We start from the raw sequence: 25,273 nt of genomic DNA, 5'->3' as shown, positions 1-25,273 counted from the left end.
AGACACACAGAGACAGAGAGACAGACAAGACACACATAGAGACAGAGACACAGATTGACAGAGACAGAGAGAGAGAGAAAGAGAGAGAGAGAGAGAGAGAGAGAGAGAGAGAGAGAGAGAGAGAGAGAGAAACAGAGACAAAGACAGAGACAGAGACAAAGACAAAAAAGACAGACAGAGACAGAGAGAGAGAAACACACAGACTCAGAGAGAGAAGAGATGGAGAAAGAGAGAGACACACACACACAGAGGGCACTCTGTGAAGGTCCCTCATGAAGGAAGAGGGGACAGAGAACCTGCCAAGCTGGCAACAAAGAGAACTCTGGACCAGGCAGTAGGGGAAGCACTTCCTGGACTGCGACAGAGAGCTGCTGGTCAGCCACACAGGGCTCCACCCTTGGACACAAAAGCCATATTGATTTTCATTAATGTTGATGTGACAAATTTAACCTCAAAGTTAATATTATGCTTCTTTGAGGGAAGAGCTGTGGTGAACTGACCAGCCTCTTGAGGTTGGGTGGAGGCTGCCAGTTGGCTGCTTTCATGAAACAATTCAGTTTCAACTGAGGGGAGCTCCAGACTGTTCTCCACTTTCTCTACCTACATAAAGATTTATAATATGCTTTGCAAAAAGGTTCTGAGCTTCAGATGCCCTGTTATTTAAGCCTTGTGCAAAATAGATGCATACTTAGGAAAAAGCCTCCTCCATATAACTTGCACCAAGGAAAAGGTTATGTTCCTCAGAAAAAAGGAGAAAGAACACCCTACACCCCACTTTGTGATGCCTGTTTAATGAAAAGCAAATATATTTTGCTTCTCCTTCCTTTGGTAACCATATAAATAAAGAGGCTGCTAAGATTATACAACCAGGAGTCATTTTTCTGTGAGAAGAGAAACAAGGACAAAATCCCTTGGGGCTAAATGTGTGAGATTTTTTTACTGATTAAAGTCATGGTTGGCATTTCTTTTCCCTAGCAAGAGTGCATTTATAGAAAGAGTACTAGATGGGACAAGAGTCCAAGCCTGAGCTTCCACCACATCTCTGTGACCTTGGGCAAATCATGTCCCCTCTCTGAACTTCAGTTTTCATGTATATAAACTGAGGAAATGGAGTAGATAGACTGCCTTGAAGTTTCCTTATGACTACACTTTCTACGATTCCTTTTTTAATTCCATTTCTCTGTCTATCTGACATATTCCACTCATCCCCGGATCTCTAATATTATATACGAAAAGTAAGTGTAGTTTTGTTTGGGGATTTAGTCCCAAATTTTAGTGTAGTATATCGGGTGAGTGCTGTCACTGTGTCCACAATTGTGGACTCTGCCTGGTGCCATGTTGTCACTTAAAGAAAATGACAAATAGGTACCATGTCCTTTCTCTTCTGCTTGATCTATAACTTTAGGACACTTTAGGCTACTTAACCTCTTCAGACCCATCTGTAAAATGGGATAATCACTGCCTTATCCACATCACAAACATTGTGAGATTCAAATGCAATAATGGATTTCATTGCAAATGTTGAGGGCCCTTTTTATCGATGATCTAAAATTTTTGAAATCCCTGAAGAATGCACAAAGTATCATTTGAGGGTTCTTAGGGGGAGGACCTTATTTTGATGTTTTAGTAGTTAGCAAAAAAGACCTAAAATTCTATTTTTGACATGTACCGGTTGCATGACCACAGCCAAGTTATTGAAACTGTGTAATCTCCCTGTTCCTCGTTTGCATAACATTGAAAAAATTGTTAGCTTCAATGACTTCTTTTTTTATATATTTTTAAAATTAATTTATTTGTTTTCTACAATTACTTCCATAAGTCTTATATTTTTCTCCTTCTCCTTCCCCCTCTCTCCCTGAGATGGCATGCCATCTTATATAGGTTCTACACATACATTCTTATTAACCACAGTTTCTCATTAGTCATGTTGCATAGAAGAATTAAAATGAATGGGAGAAACCATGAGAAAAAACAAAACAAACACAAGAGAAAATATTCTACTTCATCCTGCATTCTGATTCCATAGTTCTTTATCTGGATGTGGATGGCATTTTGCCTCAAGAGTTCATTGTTTTTGGTCTTAGCCTCAGTGATTTCTAAGGTCCTTTACACCTTTAAATTTATGATCCTATAAACTCAATGCAAGAAAGCAAAAACTATTAAGCACTCTGAAATGCAGAATCTTTGTAATTCAATCCATTTCAGGTTTTGAATGATGGTTGAATATCTAGAGGTCACAGAGAGATATAGTAGAGGTAAGGATGGTTAATGGATTTCACTGCTTTGTCATAAACCTTAGGCTACAGTTAGTAGTTATAGGACCTCATTAAGGAGTCTTCTGTGGCACTAGATTCTCTAGATTTTAGGACCTTCCTCTTCAGTGGGGAGTGATCAAACTTGGGTGGTGATTGGAAGACACCAAGCGGGAAGTGATAGAGTTCTTGGTTACTGGGGAACTTGGGTTTGAGATCATAGACAGGAGGACAAAATAGTAGCAGGTTCCCCTTGATGGTACTCAAGTCCACACTTCCCTGGTTCCATGAGTTGTGATATATAGGTGATTAGAAGCAATTAATTTGGTCAATGTCAGGAAGCCAAATAGAAAGTCACTAACATTAGGAGCTACTGCTGTTGTTTAATTGTTTCAACTCTGTCCAACTCTTCATGACCCCATTTGGGGTTTTCTTGACAAGGATACTGGAGTGGTTTGCTTCTTCCTTATCCTGCTCATTTTGTAGATAAGGAAATAAGGGTAAGGCAAATAAGAGTAAGTGACTTGCTTAGGATCATACAGCTGGTGTCTGAGACCAGATTTGAACTCAGGAAGATGAGTCTTCCTGAATCTTGGTCTGGCACTCTATCTACTGAGCCACCTAGAATCCAAACAGTATCCAGACACTCTGAACTGGAGTTGCAGAGGAACTGATGAATGAATCTAGAGTACCATTTGCTACATTGTCAAGATTTGCTAATTCCTATATTAGAAAGGTTTTATTAACTCATGGATTGGGAGTATTTGCCATTCTGGTTTAGCTGGCTTAGCCTAAAGACCTTGATCTGTGTCCTAGAATTTTTCTGGTCAGGAAGAGCAAGTAGAGTTAGGCACCTAGAACTGTATTCTAAAATGTCTGTTTTTGTAGTCGGGAAGATATAGATTTGAAACTAGGCAACAGATTTTTTTGATATCTTATTTTTATTATTGATTCTATGCAAAGGGTAAAACTATTGCATAGAATTAAGCATGTTTGCTTGTATGGATGACTGATCATTATGTCAAAATCACTTCACTGGAATTCAATCAAACAAATCAGATTCAGGGAGAAGGTGATGTTTTCTAGTATGTGAGGTCTCAGAGCTATCTTTGGAGTAAATTCACATTCCAGGAATTTGGTCTTTGAAAGTTTAGGGTCTAGCTGTACTGGAAGAATGAGTAGTCTTAGACACATGTTCCCTATCTGGATGCCTCACTCCCACTGTACCCTAATTTTGCATTTACTCTTACTGAAAATGCTGTATGCATTTGTAGAAGAGTACACCCTAGATTTATGGAATGGCAGAAGGATGTTTTGAGCTATTGTTTTAAATACGCAAAATTAATAAATGTTTTACTTTGAGCTAATTGTATTCATTGGTTGATTATTAAGTGAAAGTACACTGATAGGGGCTTATTAGTTAGAATTTTAGATGTACAACCCACAGAATTGGGGAGTAGCCATCCTCTAGGGATTTGATCTTGAAGTCATAAGGAGCCTTTAGAATTGAGTAAAGGAGGGACAGGGTCAGACCAGATCACTTGAGTGTAGAATGGATTGGTGTGGGGAGAGAATTGGGGCAGGAAGACTAACCAGCAGGATATTGCAATAGTTCATTTGTGAGGTGATTAGGGCTTTCACCAGGTTGGTGGCAGTGTCAGAGGTGAGAAGAGGATCCATTTGAAAGAGTTACTAAGTTAAAATTGACAGACCTTGACAACAGATTAGATAGAACCTATAATTGGGTTTTCAGATTAGGAATATAGCAAAGAGGAATAGTATACATGTTAACCACATATTTTAGGCTAATGAGATAAGCACAACTACCCAAGGAGATGGCATTAAGGGATTGAAGGTATCCCATTCTCTGAGAGCTTAGTATTTCTCTTGTACTCCTTCTAGGGAGGGACGGAGAACATAATCGCCAGGATGAGACTTCATATACATAATATATAAAGCTAAGGTCTCCAACTGCTTTAGGGACCATCATCAGTTGTCTTGACCTATGTCTTGTCACTGGACTCAGATGACTCTGGAGGTGGGAGTGAGGCTGATGACTTTGCACAGCTCTGCTGCACTTAAATCCAATTCACTTGCATGTCAAGACATCACCCTCCTGATATCATTGGTCCTGTTGGAGAATGAAAATTGAACAATAACAACATAGCAACATAGTGGTGAATCATGGGCATTTCATTTAACTTTTCCATGCTGTTGTTTTGTTATCTATACAGCGGGGTTAATGATGTGGGTGCTATTTGTACCACTGTGCTAGTTAAAAAAAATCCCAATGTTCTAGCCACTCTGTGAACTCATCCAAGTGGGTTTCCCAGCAATAATTGCAACACAAGGAAACTGCACTGAAAACCTTAAGGTGTTATGTAAATATGAATTACCATTTTCAAGACAATTAACAGGGCCTGAGGGAGAGAATTACACTGGGGGAGAAAGAGAGTAATCTAAATTGAGATCTGATAGGGAAAATAGAAAGCTAGGCTAAGCTAGGTCAAACTAAAGTCCACAGGGTAAATAAATGGACAGGCCTAAATAAGAGTCATACATGAGGTCTTGAGGTTTACCCAAAGCCGAAGGTGGGAGGGGAGGGTATAGGCATCATAACAAGGGAAGCAGTGTGAAGATAGTTTGGTTCAGGTATGTTAGCTAATCTCCTCACCCTTTACTTCCTCACTGTCACTAAGGGTCTGGGTGCTATCAAGCTAGAATACATCTCTCATCTAAGGATTAGTATAGGGAAGTATACTAGAAAAGGATCATTACTAGAAGGCTGGCCAGCAGGTGATGAATTTTGAGGAGACAGGGAAGAAACTTATAATGAGGATGTTTTTAGCAAAATCACTAACACCATCCCTTTAACTTTATTGAGTAAATGTCTCTCCCTGACCACCATTTTTTATGTGTGAGTTAGAATGTGAGTTCCTTGAGGGCAGAGACTGTCTTTGCTTTAGTATTTTTATCCCTAGAGCTTAATAAGATTCTTGGCTCATAGCACATACTTAATAAATGTTTTTTCATTAGTTCTTTATTCCTGTTAAGGATCTGATCTGTTGAAGTGTGTGGAATCTTTGAAGCACAAAATGGTGCATTGTATACTATCTCAGATATCATCTGTCATGGTATTTTCAACATGCAAGACCTCTCTCTACTTTGGGGTTTTCATCTCTACTTTAGCCCCTCTTAATTATATGATCTGCATTGCAATACTTACCTTTATTGGTATAATAAAGTCAAAGAATCATTGACTAGTAGAGATGGAATGAATCTTGGTTATCATCTTATTCTACCCTCCCAATTTATGGATGAGGAAGCTGTGAGGCCCAGGTAGAAGTTTCTTGCCCAATGTCTTATCGCTGGGCTTTGATGACTCTGGAGGAGAGAGTGAGAATGTTGACTTTGCACAGCTCTGCCTCACTTAAATCTAATTTATGAGAATGACAAGATATCACCCGAGTAATATCATTGGTCCTCTGAAAATGAAGGAACAGGAATAGCATTTTATTAATGTATTGTTCTAATCCTGAGTAATCAAATTTATAGCACCAACACCCAGCCTCTTCCCCACCATTTTTCTGATAGGATCATAAGCAAATCACTTAATTCACTGAGTCTCAGTATCCTCATCTGCAAAACAGAGATATTTTAGGTTCAGGATAAGTTGGAAAATTGCATTTTGCTCCAGCCAGGGAGAAGATAAGAGTGAGATGAAATAATGACCAGGAACATTCAGAAGATCCGAAGTGAGCTAAGTAACTGTGGAAATGTTTGAGAAGGTTTATTATTAGTGCAGATTCCTTTTACATATTGTTTGGACTAAAAGGCAGCTGAGCTCTATTCCAACTATTTTGTGATTCTATATTTAAACCTTGAATTACATCATAGGTAGCCATTTTAGGTAAAGTACTTAAGTAATTACTTATTTTTTTAGGCATTTACACATATAATCCATCTATCATCTTTTTTCTGTCTCTCTGTCTCTGTGTCTCTCATAGCTGTATCAGTTAAACAAACTCTGTAACGTTTAAACAGATGGCACTAAACAATCCCATTCAACATGTTATTTTCATTCAGAAAGAATGCCTTTCACAGCTAAGATCTGGATTAGTAAAATCAAATGCTTAATGTGACTCTAATGAAGTTTTTTTTTTTTTTTGCAATCAAAGATATTGATAATACCTCCCCTTAAATTTTTTCAGGCTCGTATTGTCTCTTCTATATTCTAGTATATTGAACTGCAGGATCTAATCTGAGTACTTGTCTACGTGCTTAAGAAAATTCAGAAACTGAGGAAAGTGTATCCCTTACTTATTTCTCATGAGAAATGAAATGGCTGTCTACTCAGTTGAGATACAAATTAAATTCTCAAATTTTGTTAATAGTTAATAGCTATTGGCTTTGTTGCTTTAGCAAAGAGTTCCATTTTTATAATAAAAGCATTATTTGGAGAGGGGAGAAGCATTCTGGATACTTTTTGGCTCACTTAAGTACACCTGTGGGAAACAATCAACAGCTGTTCATTAGATCAAAGACTGGTACCATTGTACACCAAGCAGCAGTTTGCCCAAAGTTTAAGCAAAGTCCCTTCTGGAGTCCTTCTGAATTAAATATGTGGCTACAGCAACAGCAACATCTATGTAGCACTTTAAAGTTTGTAGTGTGTTCTATACATGTTATCTCATTTGAGCCTCCCAACAATCTTGGGAATTAGGTACAATTACTATTTCCACATTGCAATGGAAGAAACTGAGGCAAGCAAGAAGTTACATGAAATGCATGGAGTCATATAGCTAGTAAGATGGGATTTGAACCCAGGTTTTCCTGACTCCAAGTCTAGCATTCTATATGTCATGGCACCCAGCTGCCTTGCTGCCAGTAACAGGACCAAAATATCACAAGAAGGAATATTGATTATTTAATGGTTTGGACAAAGGAATAAATGGTATGATTATCTATCTATCTATCTATCTATCCATCTATCTATCTATTTCTATGTATGTATGCATGCATATATACACATGTAATTTACACACATATGCACACACATGCGCACATACACACATGATTGTGTGTATGTGTGTATATATGCATGTGTATATATATTGTGTGTGTATATACATATGCATGCACATATGTATGTGCATATATGGACACATATACACACATGCACACACACATATATATGTATATGAAACGCACTGAGCAACAGCTAACTCACTGGATGATGATAAGGATTCAGAACAACTCATGACAGTCTAGATCAGTTGGTCAAGTTAAATAAGATGACATTTAAAAAGGATAAATGTAAAAAGTCTGACAGGTTCAAGAAATCAACTTCACAAGTACAAGATGGTGAGGCATGGTTAGACAGCAGTTTGTCTGAAAAGTGATTGGGGTGATGGTGGGATTTTAGTGGATTCTAAGCTCAATAACTGGCATAATAATTGGAAAGCCAGCCTCAAAGTCAGGAAGAACTGGTTGACCTAGATACATATTGTCTGTGTGACCTTTGGCAAGTTACTTAGCCTTTCAGGGATCAGGCAGCTTTTTAGGGCTATAAATTGTAGAATAACTCTTGATCTGTTTTGGTAGAGAGATACTATTTTGGGGGTGGGGGGAATATAGGGTTAAGTGGATAAAGGAATTGCGGGTATAAATGACAACAGTAAAAAGTTACCAGGGTTCTTTGGCAGTCAAGGGAGATAATGCGGTCTTAGGCTGCAGCAAGGAAGGCAGAGTTTCCAGGAATAAGAACAGGATAATCTCATCGAACTCTGCTCTGGATATGTTTAGTTCTGGACATGACACTGATTGTATAGAGGCAAGCAACCAAGACAAGAAAGAGCCTTGAATTCCTGCCATATCAAGATAATTTGGAAGAATTGTAAGTGTTTAGACTAGAGAATAGAAGACTCTTAGGTTATACAACAGCTGTCTCCAAGTGTCTGAAGGGCTGTTTTGGGGAAGGGGGATTACATTTATTCACCTTGGCCCCAGAGGGCAGAACATGGAATACTGGGGTGAAGCTACAGAGAGGCAAGTACCTCTTGACTTGATATTAGGAAACATGTTCCTAAAAATTACAGTTTTCCAAAAGTGGAATTGCATACCTTGGGATTATTATGCATTGGAAAAAGGTTGTAATGACCTCAGTGTTATAGACAAAGATGTGCTGGATCCAGTTCAAGCTCCCTTGTGACAGCTGATGGTTAAATTTTCATTGTGAGTATTCACATCTCAGAAATTGGCAAATGCTATAATGTCAGGCCTTCATTTATTGTTTTGTTGATTGTCTAGACCTGAAAAGGTGATGGAGAAGATATTAATAGTAAAAGATCTATTAATATATTAATTGTATACTAACATATGTTCCCTATTCATATATAAATGTATTAAAACAAAAAGAGAAAGGGGAGCTCTGAAATGTAGTCTGACAGGAACAGGATTCCTAGATTACATTTATTAAAGAGAAGAAGACACTATCTGTTAGTAAAGAGCTTGGTGAAACTGTCAGTGAATGTTAATTCTGGCCCATCAGGGGGAAAACATGAAACGGACTAAATTAGACAAAATAGTTGTTTCACTGAATCAGGGTGACTAAATTCTCTGGTTTTAGTGGAAATAAATATATCAGTTTTCATAAAAATATATCTGGATACATGGATCTTCCTTTTGATGTATATATTTATCTTTGGGTATACATACATATATATGTACACGTACATATGTATATATTTGTTATAAGGAAGATTGTGTGCCCATAAATATGCAAATACACACATATAGAATACCATAGATAGGTAGATAGATGGATAGATAGACAGACAGACAGACAGATAGACAGACAGATAGACAGATAGATAGACAGATAGACAGATAGACAGATAGACAGATAGACAGATAGGTAGATAGATAGATAGATAGATAGATAGATAGATAGATAGATAGATAGATAGATAGATAGATAGATAGACAGATAGACAGATGGCATATTCCTTAACTTTTTAGTGTCAGAACTCCTTTGGCAATCTGGTGAAAGCTATTAACTATATCTCAGAATACTATTTTAAAATATATAAAATTAGATCAATAGGATTATAATAGGAACCAATTATATTGAAATATGATTATCAAAAATAAATGAAAACATAAATTCACACATCATAGGTTAAGAACATCTGTGAAGGAATTAATATTTTCTGGTTTGGGGAGCATATGAATTGGACTAGGTTGTTGCTGAGGTTACTTTCAACTCTGAGATTTTGCAATCCTCTGATTACTGTTTATATTTATTGCAGATTATACCACATCTGCATGAGAGCATCAAATCAAACAGTTTGATCTGAAGGTCTGTAAATGAATGGCCTTGTAGGTGGAACCATGTCCATGTTGAAATATAGATGAATGATCCTGCTTCCACAGAAGCTGGATAAATAAGAGGAGTCAAGAGAAAAGTGGGGGCCATTCAACAAGCACTTAATCTTAAGTACATAAGGCCTAAGTACAGTGTTCAGTGTTCTTGTTCTATTTACCATGCCAGATACACAATAGAGTATGCACAGTGTTTGCATTACCCTGCCTATGAAACTACAGTTACTACTAGCCAATCAGGAAGAAAGCAGCTGATTAGATAGGATAAAATAGTTGTTTCATTGACCTAAGGCAGTTAAATCCTCTGAGTTTAGTGAAATAAATATATCAGTTTTTATAAATATATCTGGATATTTCTGACATTTCTTGTAAATATATAAAATTTTGTAAAAATATCTAGATATACTCACTGACAGTTTCACTCAGTTCTCTACCTAAAGGATAGTGTAACCTCATTAATGAAAGTCATTCGTTATTTTTTTCTCAAGGAATTTTGTTGCCGTCTGATTATATTCCAAAGCTCCCTTTTCACTTTATAATCTTCATATTTTCCTTTCATATTATTTTTATTTCTTTTCGATTTTCCCTAACCAATTCTCCCTGTTTGTTCCTCTTCTCCGTTTGCCTTTCTTCCAACCAAAATCTAATTCCACCATCTTTCTGTTTCCTTCCATGTTATCTGACCATCAGAATCCTTTAATGGAGACCAATAGTAAAGTGAGAGGGAATCCCAAGATTCTAAGGCCAACTTTCTACCCAATATCATTCTTCTTCTTTTATATGTGTCCTGTGAACCCAATAATAAGATCATGAAGAACAAGGGGGACCATGCCTTATCCTGCCTCGGTACCAAGCACAGTACCTTGTACTTACTAGGCACACAAATTGTTAAATATTTTAGAATAAATTGAATTGAATGAGAAAGCTTTTTCTGGTCCTCAATCATATCCTGTCCCCCCAACATGGAGCTACATTTAAGGATAATTTCATGAAGATTCCACAAACTTGTTGCCCTCTCCCCACTTCATCTTTGTTTATCTAAAGCTCTACTTACTCACCCAAATTATGTGAATTAATTTTCTTTATTTTGCCTTCCCCCAACCCTGTCACAAGTGTATGATTTCCCCATCTTTTCATTCTTCTTTTAAGATAATCAAAACATAATAGAAATACATCTATGTACTCTGTCTAATTAGACCCCCTCCATGACCCCTGATGATGACAGAGCTCTGAGCAAACATGCACTATCTCCCCATATTAGAATTTAAGCCATTTATCCTTTTTAGTACTTTATGATTCTTTGCTGAAGTCTGCCTTTTTTATACTTCTCTTGAGTCCTAGGTTTGTATTTCAAAGTTTCTACGCAGCTTTGGTCTTTTCATCAGGAATACTTAGAAGTCATCTGTTCATTAAAGATCCTTTTTTTCATCCTACAGAATTATAGTATTTTTCTGGGTAAGTTACTTTTGGTTATAAGTTTAGATATTTTGCCTTCTGGAATATCATATTCCAACCTCTCCTTTTCTTTACTGAGGTGGCTGCTAAGTTGTGTGTGATCCTAATTCTGGTTTCTTGACATATGAATCCTTTCTAGCTGATTGCAGCATTTTTTTCTTTTATTTGGAAATTCTGGATTTGGGATTCCTAGATTTTCCATTTTGAGGTTTCTTTCATAAGGTAAGCAGTGGCTCCTTTCTAATTTTTACCTTGCCTTCCGGTTCTAAGAGGTCTGAGCAGTTTTTCTTTCTTGGTTTCTTTAAATATAATATCTAGGCTCTTTTTTGTGGTCGTGGCTTTCAGGTAGTCCGTTGGTTTTTAAATTACCTCTACTCGAATTGTTTTTCAGGTGAGCTATTTTTAATGTGAAATACCACACATTTTCTGCCATTTTCCACTGTTTTTTAACTTTTTAAAAATATTTCTCTATATCTCATGGAACTGTTGGCTTCTATTTATTCAATTCTAATTATCAGGGAGTTTTTTATTGGATAAGATTTTGTACCTTTTGTTTCAAATGACTAATTCTCTTTACATATCTTTCTTCTATAGCTCTTATTTCCCTCATTCTTTTTTCTTCTAGCACTGTTATTTAATTTTTACAAATCACTTTAAATTCTTCTAAATGCTTGCTTTATCTCTTCTAGGAATTTTGGTTGGACTTACGTTCAATCTGTATTTTTTTGAGGCTTTACTTATAGATGTTTTGGAGTCATTCTCTTTTGGGTTTGTGTGTTGAGCATCTCTGTCATCATAGCAACTCTTTATGGTGAGATTCTTTTTTTTTTTTTAATTTTCTCATTCTTTAAGCTTACTTCCTAACTTTATATTTTATATTAGGAACAGGCTCTGTATACTTTTAAATGTAATATCTGAGGTAAGTTACTGCTTTCCTGGGAGTATTGAGTGTTGTTATTCTCAAAATATCCCAAAATCTCAGGGATAGCTCAGGCTGGGAACTTACAAGCTTTCAACTCGCCAAAGTGGTTTTATTTGAGACAAAGTCTGTTCACTGATCTCTTGAGCTTAGTTCTGCAAGTTTCTGACTCAGGTTAGGATCTGAGCAACATGTTGGTGGCCTTGTACCTGGTTGAAAGTTCCAGTAAATTGCTGCACAGCTTAGTCAGTAACATCCAGGTGGAAAGCTCTGCAGGTTCTCCTTTGTCTGAGATACCTGCTCTGGTTATTCCACTCTAGGTTTCAGATTGGGCTGGAAGATAGAAATGAGTCCTTGATTCCCCTTCTGGGGTCAGATCTACACCTGCTGCTAGCTCATTACACAGTCTGAGACCCTTGACAGTTCCTCATTTACTAGGAGAAGGTCTTTTTCTTAGTCTGCCATGGATCTGTGACCTTGAACTAGTGCTGAGCTACAGAGTGGCCACTTATCTCACTTCTGCATGCTCAAGTTCTAGGTTCCCCTGGAATTTTTCTTGCCCTATGCCCAGCCTTGATCCACTTTTTCTTCTTTTTAAAAAAATTTATTCAGTATTTTATTTTTCCCCAGTTACAAATAAAAAAGATTTTTAACATTCATTTTTGAAGCTTTGAGTTCCAAATTATCTTCCTCCCTCCCTTCCTATCCCCTCCCTTCATTGAGAAGGCAAGAAATTAGATATAGGTTATACATGTGTAGTCATGCAAAACATTTCCATAACAGTCATGTTGTGAAAGAAAACACAGACAAGAAAAAACTCAAGAAAAATTAAGAAAGTAAAATAAAGTGCTTCAATCTGTATTCAGACACCATCAATTCTTTGTCTGGGGATGGATAACATTTTTCATCATAAGCCTTTCAGAGTTTTCTTGGGTCATTGTATTGCTGAGAATAGCTAAGTCATTCACAGCATGACTTGATCTACTTTCAGTCCTTGAGTGTGGAAATGTTCTTCACAATGTGCCCCTAGCCAAACCCCCATTCTTTGTGTTCACAGACTTTTTTTCTCTGTTTTTCTATGCTGACCTGGGCTAGAATAATGATTCACTGTGATTTTTTTTTTTTTTTTTGAATTGGCTGATCAGGACTCAGGTATGTTTTCTATATCTTTGTGGAAGAAGTGTGGAAGAGGTACTGGGATCCTCCTGTTTCTTTCTGTTATTCCATCATCTTGACTCCCAGAAATCTACAAATGAAAAAAAAAAAAAGAGTTCCATACAACCAAGAATTGTGAGTTACCCTTTTGGCACATGTAATCTACAAACTTGAGCCTACTTTCTCACAGACTCTGTATACAATTGTGAGAGTGTGTCCCAAATTTGGAGAGAAGATTGCCATTATATCAATAGTTTTTACTTTAACACCTTAGTAAATACCCTTTACTGAAACCTAATTAAGTCTTACTGGCTGGTAATCAACAGGGAACATACTGTACAGAGGCTCATGTGCAAGTGTTTTAGAAACCCTCAGGATTACTCTTAGAACACTGAGACATGGTAGACTGCCCTCAAAGGCCCTAGCCATCCTGTGAATAGAGGTTGACAGAGCAAGCCCAGGGAGTACTACATTCAACTCTTCACTGAGGCCAATATTAGTCTGATAGCGTTTTTGATCAGTGGCTGTAGGTGGCATAAACATCTGGAGTGAGGAAGACCTCAGTTCTGCTCTAACCTCAGGTACTTATCAGTTGTATGACCGTGGGCAGTTACTTAACCTTTTTGTCTCAGTTTCTTCATCTGTAAAATGGGTTTAATTACAGCAACTTCCTCCTAGGGTTGTTGTAAGGACTGACTGGGATAATAATTGTAAAGGTTTTAGTATAGTGCCAGGCACGTAGTAAGTGCTATACAAATGTCAGTGATGATGATGATGATGAAAATGAAGATGATATCTTCATCGTTTTTATTATTATTACCTAGGCTTGCTTTTTTTCTGCTTGAGTTTCCTGCCTGAGTTAGTTATAAATGAACACTTTTGCTTATGACCCTCTTGTGTTATTTCCCAGAAAAAAAAATACATCACTAGGGCAAGAACATAAAACATCAAAGGCCTCGTCCTTTCTAACTGGGATGATCCACCTCATTTACTTTAATGTCCATAATAAATTTCTTCCCCAAATATGGTGACTAGACATACAGCTGTGTGTTGGCTATTTTTCTGCTTAGTTCCAGGAATTAGAATTTCCCCTTCAGGAGCTGTTGCCTAACTTGTTTATAGCATTCAGCATGGGACTTCCTTAACATGACCTCCAAGATTTAAGAGACTCAGCCTCTCTATTTTCTTTGTGAGATAGTTACCTGCATGAGGAAAATGTCAGATGCTTTTTTGCCCCCACGCTGGGAAAATTAACTAATGAACTTATGGCTCCCTCCTCCTCCATACTCACATCCTGCTGGTTCATTCTGTCTTTCTAAATTAGGCACAGTCATTTGCATTTTTACAGTCTTATGCCATTCAGGAAACATCCTCTTACTGCCTTTTTAAAAGACAAATAATCACATTAGAGGGATTTGGCAGTGAAATGATAACTGGCTTGATGTTTTTGGTAAGAGAAAGCAATCGGGTCTCCTACCCACGTTTAACACCCACACCCACACATGCACCTCCATCCTCACACTTAAAATACACAGAGAGGAGATTAGTAGATAGAATTATTCCCTTTAAAAACTGTGGAAGCATGTTCCTGTCATCTCTTGGATAACATCAATTATCCATTTTCTTTCTTTCCTTTTTTTGCCTTCATTCCTTTTTGTGTTGCCCTCGAAATCCCCTCTAGCTGAAATTCTCACTTTAATCTGCTTTGTTTCAGGCCTGTATTAGATTAACCTCCTTCCTTTCCCTTGGGAATGACTAATTAGGAGGCAGAAATTAAATTTGGAAATTAAACATCTAGGCATAGAGGCTTTTTCCCAAGACCTCTCAGGTCTTGGGGCTAAATAATAGTTCTCATATAAAAGATTAGCTTCATTTACTATGGTAGTTGCCAATAAGGTCTACTACATTTTGGAACAAGATGGAAACTGCAGGAAGTAATCCTACCTCTTTGTAGTTGGCTTTAAGAGGCTGCAAATGTAATAAGGATGGATCCAGACAGTGTTAACTCTGAGTAAAATGACTAAACTTTCTTAATGACAAAAGGCAGGCCTGAATTTTGAATTTTGGGCCCTCCTGACTTTAATAGCAATTTTCTTTTTGGTGATGTTATATGATTACATGAAGCTCCATAGTCTCCAAAGAATTGAAATTGAGGATAACTCAGAGGGAAAAAGAACATGATGGATAAGATCAAGTAGTGATTTATTTTGAAGGAGTAACTTTGTAAATAGGTGGGGTAAGAAAGTCACTGAAAAACATATAGCCAAAAAAAAAAAAAAAAAAGAAACAAGAAAAAGAAAAGCCATGGTGTAGTAGATTCCTTGTCAAGGATTTATGGGAAGACATGGATGATAGTTTCACTTTATAGTGGGCACATATATGTCTCAATCTGGGTAACTGTATAACTTCAAAAGTCATCATATTCCATCAGGGGCTGCTCTCCCAAGAGGACTTCTTCCTGCTAATAGGGGAATGAGGGAGAGAGAGAGAGAGAGAGAGAGAGAGAGAGAGCATTACATTATAGATTGATCCCTAATCTGGCCTGTTTCTGTTTGCTAGGCACAAAGAAACTCCATTCTTTTCAGGTCACTCAGCCTAACTCCTAACCTGGCCTGCCTGAAGAGATAAAAGAGAAAGACCAGTCCATCAGATCTCCCCACCGGTCCCCTCACTTGTCTGGCCTCCTCACTTGTGTGGCCTAACACTATGAAAGGACTCCACCCTGAGAATGAGCCCCTTGTGACATTAATAACCCTTCTGAAATAATTCATCAATGATTAACAAATTGCTACTCCCACATGGTCATACTCTCTCCATCCCAGTGATTCTGAACCTCTGACTGTCATTATTCAAACTCTGTTCTCCATCCCTCACTGCCTCTTCCTGAAATACAAAAGACTGTGAACTCTGAGTAACAAATAGTCCTTTGTAACACTGATTGTACTTTCCCCGATTCCCTAGATTTACTGATCAGAGAAGGGGAGTTAGAATATCCCTTACTTTCCATTGCTACTTTTAAGCTCACCCTCTACCACATGACTCAGTAACCTTAACGTCTTTGAGTACCTCAAACCTTTTACCATCTAGTCAAAATTCTGCTGACTACTGTCTACTGACCCTCAGGACATTCCAGATCATTCCTCAATGAGTTCAGTGTCTGTCTTACAGTCTTTCTCTTTTCTTCTTAACTCCTGCCCTCATACTTCTTAACACCACCTTAAACCTCCTCCCTTCCAAGTTACTCAACTTACTAATTTCCTATTACTTACTCTTTCACCCTACCCAACCACACACGGAGATGGTCATAGCCCAGTTATTGCCATCATCCATCATCCTATTCTCATTTATCTCCAATGTCTCCCTGTCTACTGGCTACTTATTTACTGCCTCCAAATTTACTCATGTCTCTCCCAATGGAGACCCTCCTTTGATTTATCCATCTAATCCCATTAGCTATCACCATCTTCTATGTCTCCCTTTTGTGGCTAAACTCCTTGAGGACATCTACAATAGGTCCCTTCATTTCCTTTCTTCTTTCCCTTTCTTAACTCATCTACATGCACAAGTGATCCCATTCCATCCTGTCTTCTTCAGCAGATTACTCCCTCTCATTCTCACTTTTCTTTCATTTCTTCTTGTTGATGGGCTGCCTTCCTACAGCCAACAAACTTGCTCATATCTTCTCCATCCTCAAAAAAAACAAAACAAAACAAAACAAAACAAAAACCCTTCCTTGATCTATCCATCCATCTTTACTGGTTATCATCCCTTATTTCTCCTCCCTTTTGTGGCTAAATCCTTTGAGAAGGCCATTTACAGTAATTACTTCTATTTCCTTTCCTTTCTAACTCTTCTTAGTCATTTAGCCAAAATGACCCTCTTCAAATTCACTGCTGATCTCTTAACTGACAAATACAATGGCCTTTTCTTAATCCTTATCCTTTTTATCTCTCTGTAGTCTTTGGCACGAAAAATATCATCCTATTCTCTTTGATACTCCCCTTTTTGCCCCTGCATTTTTGGGACGTTACATTTTCCTAGTTCTCCTCCTATGTATCAGATTGCTTTTCATTCTCATTTGCTGTATCTTCTAGCTGTCATATAGGTCAAACCTTCTAACTATGGATGTTTCACAGCACCCTATCCTGGGTTCTTTTTCTATCCTATTTCACTTGGTGATCTCATCTGTTCCAATGCATTCATGTATCATTTCTATGCAGATGATTCTTATGCCTCTTTATCCAGCTGATCTCTTCTCCTGATTGCCAGCTTCACATCACCACCTGGATGTCCCACAAACTTCTTAAACTCACTTAGTCTCAAATTGAAATCATCACCTTTCTCCCCAAACTCCCTCCTCTTCCCAATTTTCCTATTACTGTTGAGGATATCACCATTCTCCAAAGCCCTCATACTTAAAACCTAGGTATCATCCTTGGCTCCTTGCTCTCTCTCACCCCCAATAACCAATCTGTTGTCAAGGCCTGTCAATCTTACCTTTGTAACAGTGCTCCTATATGTCCTCTCCTCTCCTCTGACTGATACCACCCCAGTTTGGTCCCTTACTACCTGACATTTAGACTATCACAATACATTACTAATTTTTCTCCTTGTTACACAGCTCTTCACTTTCCAGTCTATTCTCCACTCATCTGTCAAAGTGATCTTCCTAAAGCTCAGGTCTGACCATGTTTCTCTAATCAATAAACTTCAATGGTTCTCTATCACTTTGAGGATCAAACATAATAACCTCTCTTTCACATTTAAAGCCTTCTTAACCTACCTACCTGCCTCCCCATAACATTTTCCAATCCTGTACTCATTTCATCCTCCCCCGCACCTACTCTGAAATCTAGTGATCTTGGCCTCCTTGGTGTTCCTTCTGCCAGATACTCCATCTCCTCACTATATGCATTTTCACAGTTTTTCTTCATATCTGGAATACTTTCTTCTCTTCTCTACTGTCTGGTACTGTCTGGTACCTCTGACTTTTTTCAATTCCCAGTTAAAATCTATAAGAAGTCTTTCCCAATTCCCCTTAATTGCTGGTGCCTTCCCTCTGTTGATTTTCCCTAATTTACCATATATATTTTATGTATATAGATATATATATATTAAATATCTATAGATTGGGTGTATAATGTATATGTATGTATGTGTATATGCACACACACATATATTTATATATTTTGTTTGGACATAATCATTTAAATGTCATCACTCCCATTAGAATGGTAGTGCCTTGAGTACAGGGACTGTCTTTTACATTTCTTTGTATCCCAAGCACTTAGCACAGTGCCTGGCACACAGTAGATGCTTAATTTTTATTGACTTAGGTCACTGAGATTACAGATCCATTGGCAGTATTGAAATATTGGATTTATTCCTGACAGTCTACTTCCCTCAAATAATCCTCATTCTCATGTTTTGTTCCTTATTCTTGTATTGAGGAGAGTTGATCAATTGATTTACTCTCAGTCCCAGCAGATAAAAATCACAGAATGTAAGAAACATATAAAGGAGACAAAATGGTTTTAAATATTAAAGTATGAAAAAGCAATAGGTTTGATAACTAAGGGTGACTTATGTGAGATTTGAAGAAGTCCTCGACAATGTTTGATTGATTTAGAAGGCAGAAGAATCTGTCCTTTAAAAAAAATGGTAGTTAAGGAAAGGAGCTCTGAAAAGTGTGACCTTGGCAGCAGAGATGAGAATGAACTATGGAGGAAAATCCAGTTCTTGAGAGATTACCCTTTGCCCTTCAGGATTTCCTACTCCTTCAATTCTCTCCTACTCCCTTCACCTCTATCAGAGGGGCAGCTTTTTCTCTTCTCGCCTTTGCCACTCCACCCTGGAATCTCTTAGTGGAGATACCTGGGCAGCATAAAGAGAAAGTCAGCTATGGAGTCAAGGGCATCAGTTTTGGTCATCCAGAAGTATGGAGAAATGAAGATCCATGGAACTTAGCTGAGCTAATTATATCTACTGGCTGACTATTAATGGGAAGTATACCAGTAGGCGTTTTTGAGCTATCATCTTTGGAGCAGAGCCACAGAGTACCTTAAACTTAGGTGTCATTTTCTTCTCTGAGACCAGATTTGCAAATACAAGCTTGGGGGATACAAGCTTGTGCCTCCTTCCCATCCACACCCACCAGCCCTTGATTAGTAACTATTGGTGTGAGAATACTTCTAGAATCAGAACTCAGGGATACAGGCATCACTGTAATTGAAATGTGGTCACATTACCTATGAGGAGATACTGACAAGAATGGGTTTCAAGAAGGCATGAGTTCAAATCCTGTCTCAGACATTTACTAGTTGCATGACCCTCATTTAACCTCTCTCAGTCTCAGCTTCCTTATCTGTAAAATAGGGATGATAATAACACCTACTTCACAGGACTTTGCAAACCTTAAAGAGTTATATAAATGCTAATTTTTTAAAAAATCATCATCATTAACCTTGTTTTTATCATTTTGCAAAGGTCCAGTCAAGGAGGAAGGACTGTATCTGACTGTAGTCTCCAAATGGGTTAAAGATTATTATGCAGATGATAATAATGGTTTGTTTTCCAGAAAAGGACAAGGGAAATAGTTTTAAACCATAACAAAAAATAGCAGTAGTTCACATGCATGTGCTAAAAATAACTCATTTTTTGAGGCTTTAAGGTTTACAAAACATATTTTTTTTTACAACCACCTGATGACTAAGTCAGTACAAGTGGCATTAGTCTTATTTTATGGATTAGGAGACCAAGTCTTAGAGAAATGAAATGACTCTCCCCAAGTGACAGGTATGAAATGATGCAGCTGGCACTCCAGCTGAAGTCTTATGATTCTAAACAGTGTGCTTTTCCCTGTTGTTACACATGAAAGGAAAAGACTGTTGAAAAATCATACAGTATGGAGATAGGTGACCAAAAGGGAGTGGTCAGTAGACCAATCAATAAACATTTAAGCACTTACTATGTTCCAGGCACTTTGCTAAGTGCTTGGGATACAAATACAAAAAAGACAGTCCCTGTCCTCAAGAAGCTTATAATCTAATCAATGAAGAAAACACACAGAAGGAAGATAAAAAGAAGAGGAGAGAGAAGGTACCAGGCTTAGGGGTATGATGGAGAAGTCAGTCAGAGCTGAACTCTCTCCTTAAACCTTAAATGTTTGGAGTTCATGACCTTATTCTACAACTGGAGAGGTAGAGGAGTAAAAGGTGGTAGGGTCATACTCATTGGAGGCTAAAAGTAAAAGAAAATTTAAAAAAAGGCGGGTATGTGAGGTGCTACAACTCCTACTGTTAATCTTGCATGTCAAAAAACCACCCTCAAATTTCTTGCTCATTTGCCTCCTTTATCAACAGAGAGGCAGTTATGTTGGACTGGCTAGAAAGCCAGGAAGATTTGCCTCTGATACATAAAGGTTATATAACCCTGGGCAAGTCACTTAACTTCTAAGTATTCTAAACAACACTTTAATTGCGGAGGTGTTGATCTGTGTTATTAAAGGGAGTGTCCCCACCTGAAAGTTCCCTATGGCAATGATATCATAGGTCTACTCCCCACTCTTTTGGGAGTTTTTTGTGTTGGTCCTTCGTTGTCAAAGAGGACCATGACATCAGGATGATGACATGACTTACCTTTGACTTTGACTTGAGTGAGGGAAGGCTGTGCAAGGTTACCAGCCTCATTTTAGATATTCATCAGGATGACTGGAGATGACTCAGGATGAGGCAATTGGGGTTAAGTGACTTGCCCAAGGTCACACAGCTAGTGAGTGTCAAGTGTCTGAGGTGAGATTTGAACTCAGGTCCTCCCGACTCCTGCACTGGGGCTCTAGCCACTGCACCACCTAGCTGCCCCTTTGGCCAAGAATTGAGTTTCAAGCATTACGCATTTAGGCTCTGTATATTTTAGAATTGAATACAGGGTCTAGACCACAGCCAAGGAGTGTTTGTTACTCAGTTAACCTTTGCTGCTTATTTAATTAACAATTTAATAATTATTTAATTGATAATTTGTTAACTTTGTTAGTCACAGATGACTTAGCCTATGGGTCTTCCCTCAGTCTAGACCAAAGAATATTATAGAGAGGTTCATATATATTAATGAAGAGTTTTATCATACAATTCAGAAATACTCATTCCATGAATAGGCCTCTTTAAGTAGTTTCTCACAGGAAGGCCCCTTTTAATAAAAGAAAAAAAATAACCAAAAATCAAACTGGGCGGGGAAGACCTTCAGGGTTCCTGGGTAAAAGAGGAACAGTTACTATTTAGTAATTACCTTCCCTTCTCCCAAATTACTTTGTATATATTCTATATTTTTTTAAATATACTTATGTACTTTTTTTTCCCAGTAGAATGTAAGCCCTTTGAGGGCAGGAACAGTTTCATTTTAGACTTTGTATCTTCATAACTCCACACAGTGCCTGGATAAAGGCTAATTTAATTGAATTTGCTTACAGAGGATTCTGGGCAGATTAGACTTGGCTTTGTCAGAAATTGAAGTAGATACTTCCTACTCTGGGTATTATTTTAGCAGCATAAAAAAGGCTTCACTACCCGTCCCAGCGAAGTGAGTGAGGAAGGTCCAATAGCCACATCAACAAGGATGGACTACTTTACTGAAGCCAAGAGACTGTAAGCATGTTTCCTTGAAGAGGTGTTATAAATGGATGTCAGAGAGGGAGGGGGAGAGAGGCCATTATAAAAGCATATAGAGATTTAAAGTTTTTGAAACGTTTTACTTCACTCTCTTGAGCCTCACAATAAGCAATTCTCTCTACAACAACTCCCATACTTGAAACTCTATGATCTTCCTTTTTTTGACTTGTCTCCCTTTAAAATGCAAAAACTCCTGGGTTGTGTCATTTTCAGCCAATCAGCCATTTAACTAACATTTATCAAACCCTTATCATGTGCCAGCACTGTGTACAGTACAGTGTACAGCTGAGAATACAATGAAAGGACATGGTCGCTGTGCTCAGGGAGATCCCATACTAATTGGGGAGCGAACATGCAAATAATTACGTAACATGTAAAGTGTTTTAAGGGCAGTCAGGTGGTGCAGTAGCTAGCATGCTGGACCTAGAGTCAGGAAGACTCACCTTCCTGAGTTCAAATATAACCTCAGATATTTACTAGCTGAGTGATCCTGGGCAAGTCACTTAACCCTGTTTGCCTCAGTTTCTTCATCTATCAAATGAGCTAGAGAAGGAAATGGCAAACCACTCCAGTATCTTTGCCAAGAAAGCCCCAAATTGGGTTATGAAGAGTTGGACACAACTGAGCTCTCAGAGGAAAGGCACCAGCAGTGGGAGAGATCAGGAAAGGCTTCTTCCAGAATGATTTGAATTGAGTCTTGAATGAGTCCAGGGGAGTCAGAAAATGGAGGTGAGAAGGGAGAGCTGCCCAGGCATGACATTCAGTCAATGCAAAGGGAAAGAGACAAGAGATGGAATTTTATGGTCAAGGAATGGCAAGGAAGACTAGTTGGCTCATAGAGCATGTGGAGGGTTGGTGAAATTTAAGGAGAACAGTTTAAGTAGTAAGGGGTCAACATTTTCTATTTGATCCTATAGCCAACAGGGTTTATAATAAAGTTTATTGAGTCAGGGTTGGGTGAAGAGTCAGTCAGACTCTCGATTTGGGAAAACCTCCTAGTGAGTCATTTATACCTTAGTGTGAAGAAAGAATTTATCAGAAGCTTTCTCTAGAACATTATCTGATTGGGGAGAGTGGAGAAAGTACAAATACATCGGAGGCCTAGGACAGAACATCACCAGTGAAGGGGTAAGTGTGAGTGAGGAGAGCTTGACCCAGACTTCACATACCTCATGCTGTTGCCCAGAAAACCTTGAGTCAGACAACTTGACAGAGAGAAAAGGAAATGTGGGATTAACAGAACTCAACTGTTCAGTAGCTAGTCGGCTGCCATGACAACAGACAGGTGAGTCTGAGAGCACTTGAGAAAAGATGAAATCTCTACATGGGAATATTTGAAGAGCCAGGCAAGGAACGTGGAGAGAGAGGTGAGTGAGGAAGGTTACCATGGCCATGCCATCAGGGAGAGACCCATTTATTGAAGCCAAGAGGTTGTGAGATTTCTCTAAAGAGGTGGTTATGGGGAGATGTCAGGGAGGGATGAACAAACTACAGTGAAGAAAGGATGATAATAATTAACATTTATACAGGCTTTAAGGTTCATGAAATATTTTACATTCACTCTCTTGAAACATGAACAATGATCATGTGAGGGAGGTTGAGTGATAACCAAGTATCTCATAGCAGCCTTGAAGTAGGCGTCATGATTTCCCCTGTTTTACAGATGAAGAAAATGAGATTCCGAGGTTAACTGACTTAGAGTGGCACAGTCTGGTAAGTGATTGAAGGAGGATCCAGACTCTGATTTTGCTGACTCCTGATACAAAGTTCTGTCATTCATATAACATTGCCTTTTAGATGACTAACATTGTGGAAAAATTCTTAAGGGTCAAATCAAGTATTTATTTATAACCCAGAGCATTTCATTATTTTCAGCTTCCTTTTGGAGTCTAAGCTCCTCCCCTCCTTATTAAAAATAGTTGACTCTTTTGAGTCTTTGTAGTCCATATTTGTATTGTACAATGGGGCTTTGCCCATGTCCAAATCATCTAAGATGGAGAAACCCATGTGACAGATGTCAACCTGCACTCCCATGTCATATAGGTGGGAGCACCTTTTTCCATTGATTGTGGGGTTGATAAGGCTGCATATTTAAAACTGCCAGATTAGGAACTAACACTCTCTCTCTCTCTCTCTCTCTCTCTCTCTCTCTCTCTCTCTCTCTCTCTCTCTCTCTCTCTCCCCCATCTCCCTCTCCTCCTCTCTCCCTCACACTCTGTCTCTCCCATCTCTCTCCCTCCCCTTTCTGTTTCTCTCCCTCTATGTCTCTTTCTGTCTCTGTCTGTCTTCTCTGTCTCTGCCTCCTTCTCTCTCTGTGTATTCTCTGTACCTCTGTTTCTCTGTCTCTGTTTGTCTCTCTCTTTCTCTGTCTTTTCCATATTTCCCTCTCCTCTCCCTCTCCCATCCCATCTCTGTCCCCCCTCTCTCTTCTTTTCTCTCTCTCCCTCTCTCTCTCCCCCCTGTTTCTGTCTCTCTCTCCCCTCTATGTCTCTCTCTGTCTGTCTCCTCTGTCTCTGTCTCTCTCCATCCATGGGGTGAAGGTCTTGTTCACTCACAGCACCAGTACCATGAATTAAGGTTAGAGACTACCTTTCCCCTCTCCCTTTAGGCCTTGTGGCCCAGAGAAACTTCAAGACTTGGGAGTTTGACCTGTTTCTTTTGTCATTTTCCATTCTAGGTGTAGGTGGTTAAATCTCCAGACCCAGGAGCTCAAACCAGGATTCCAGGCCAGATATTGCTGCCAGCCAGCAATGAACCCCTGAGAAACCAGAGTGCAGAGAAATAAGGGATGGGGGTGGATGAGGGAGTGGTCTTTGCAGTGCTATGTTAGTACTGAGTTTAATTGTGATCTTGAGGGAGAGTTATGATCCCAAGTATTGGGGGTAGAGCATGTTTGTGTATGTATGGTGCTTCTTGCTATACCTTTGAAGTAAATATTCCTTTGTAAAAGCAAATCTGACCATTAAGTGGTTAAATGCATCTGAGTTACTTATGGCCTCCTATAACTGGGAGAACGCAGCTGAGATTTGAACTTAAGATAAAGCCTAGATACCTCCCAGCCACTTTGAGAATACTTGAGAACCTGGGGAGGGGGGAAGGTGAAATGTAAGGTATATCTGGCCTTTAGGCTATGAGGGCCAGAGTAACCACTCTTACAATTAGATGGTTTAGGGATAGCAGAATGAGAACTGTGAATTTCCTACATGCATTTCCTCTCTCTTCTCACCACTAGGATCAACTGCAAATGGTAGTGTGGATGCTGCTAACTTCCCACTCTCATCTCTCCCTTTCTGTGCCATATTTTATTATGGCCCTAGCAACTGAGCTGCAAGGAGAGACTATAAAAGGAGCCGCCATAAACAAAACGAATTACAGACCAATGAGTCTGGCAGAGAGAGGACCCAATGGTGGGCGTGGGCAGGGTTACTCACACTGCATTTGCAGCA

General features: G+C 38.6%; 1 long non-coding RNA gene across 1 annotated transcript in view; it reads left to right on the top strand.

The window, feature by feature from the left end:
- Nucleotides 1-24,896, top strand: part of LOC140526277 (uncharacterized) — a 34,041-nt gene extending 9,145 nt beyond the window's left edge. Inside the window, exons 2-3 of the long non-coding RNA XR_011974304.1 lie at nucleotides 23,491-23,540; nucleotides 24,505-24,896. This is a non-coding gene — a long non-coding RNA (uncharacterized lncRNA). The remainder of the gene's footprint in view (nucleotides 1-23,490; nucleotides 23,541-24,504) is intronic.
- Nucleotides 24,897-25,273: the final 377 nt, after the last annotated feature.

This window comes from Notamacropus eugenii, chromosome 2, assembly GCF_028372415.1.
Source record: "Notamacropus eugenii isolate mMacEug1 chromosome 2, mMacEug1.pri_v2, whole genome shotgun sequence".
Classification (NCBI taxonomy): Eukaryota; Metazoa; Chordata; class Mammalia; order Diprotodontia; family Macropodidae; genus Notamacropus; species Notamacropus eugenii.
This window is presented reverse-complemented; position numbering and strand designations above follow the sequence as displayed.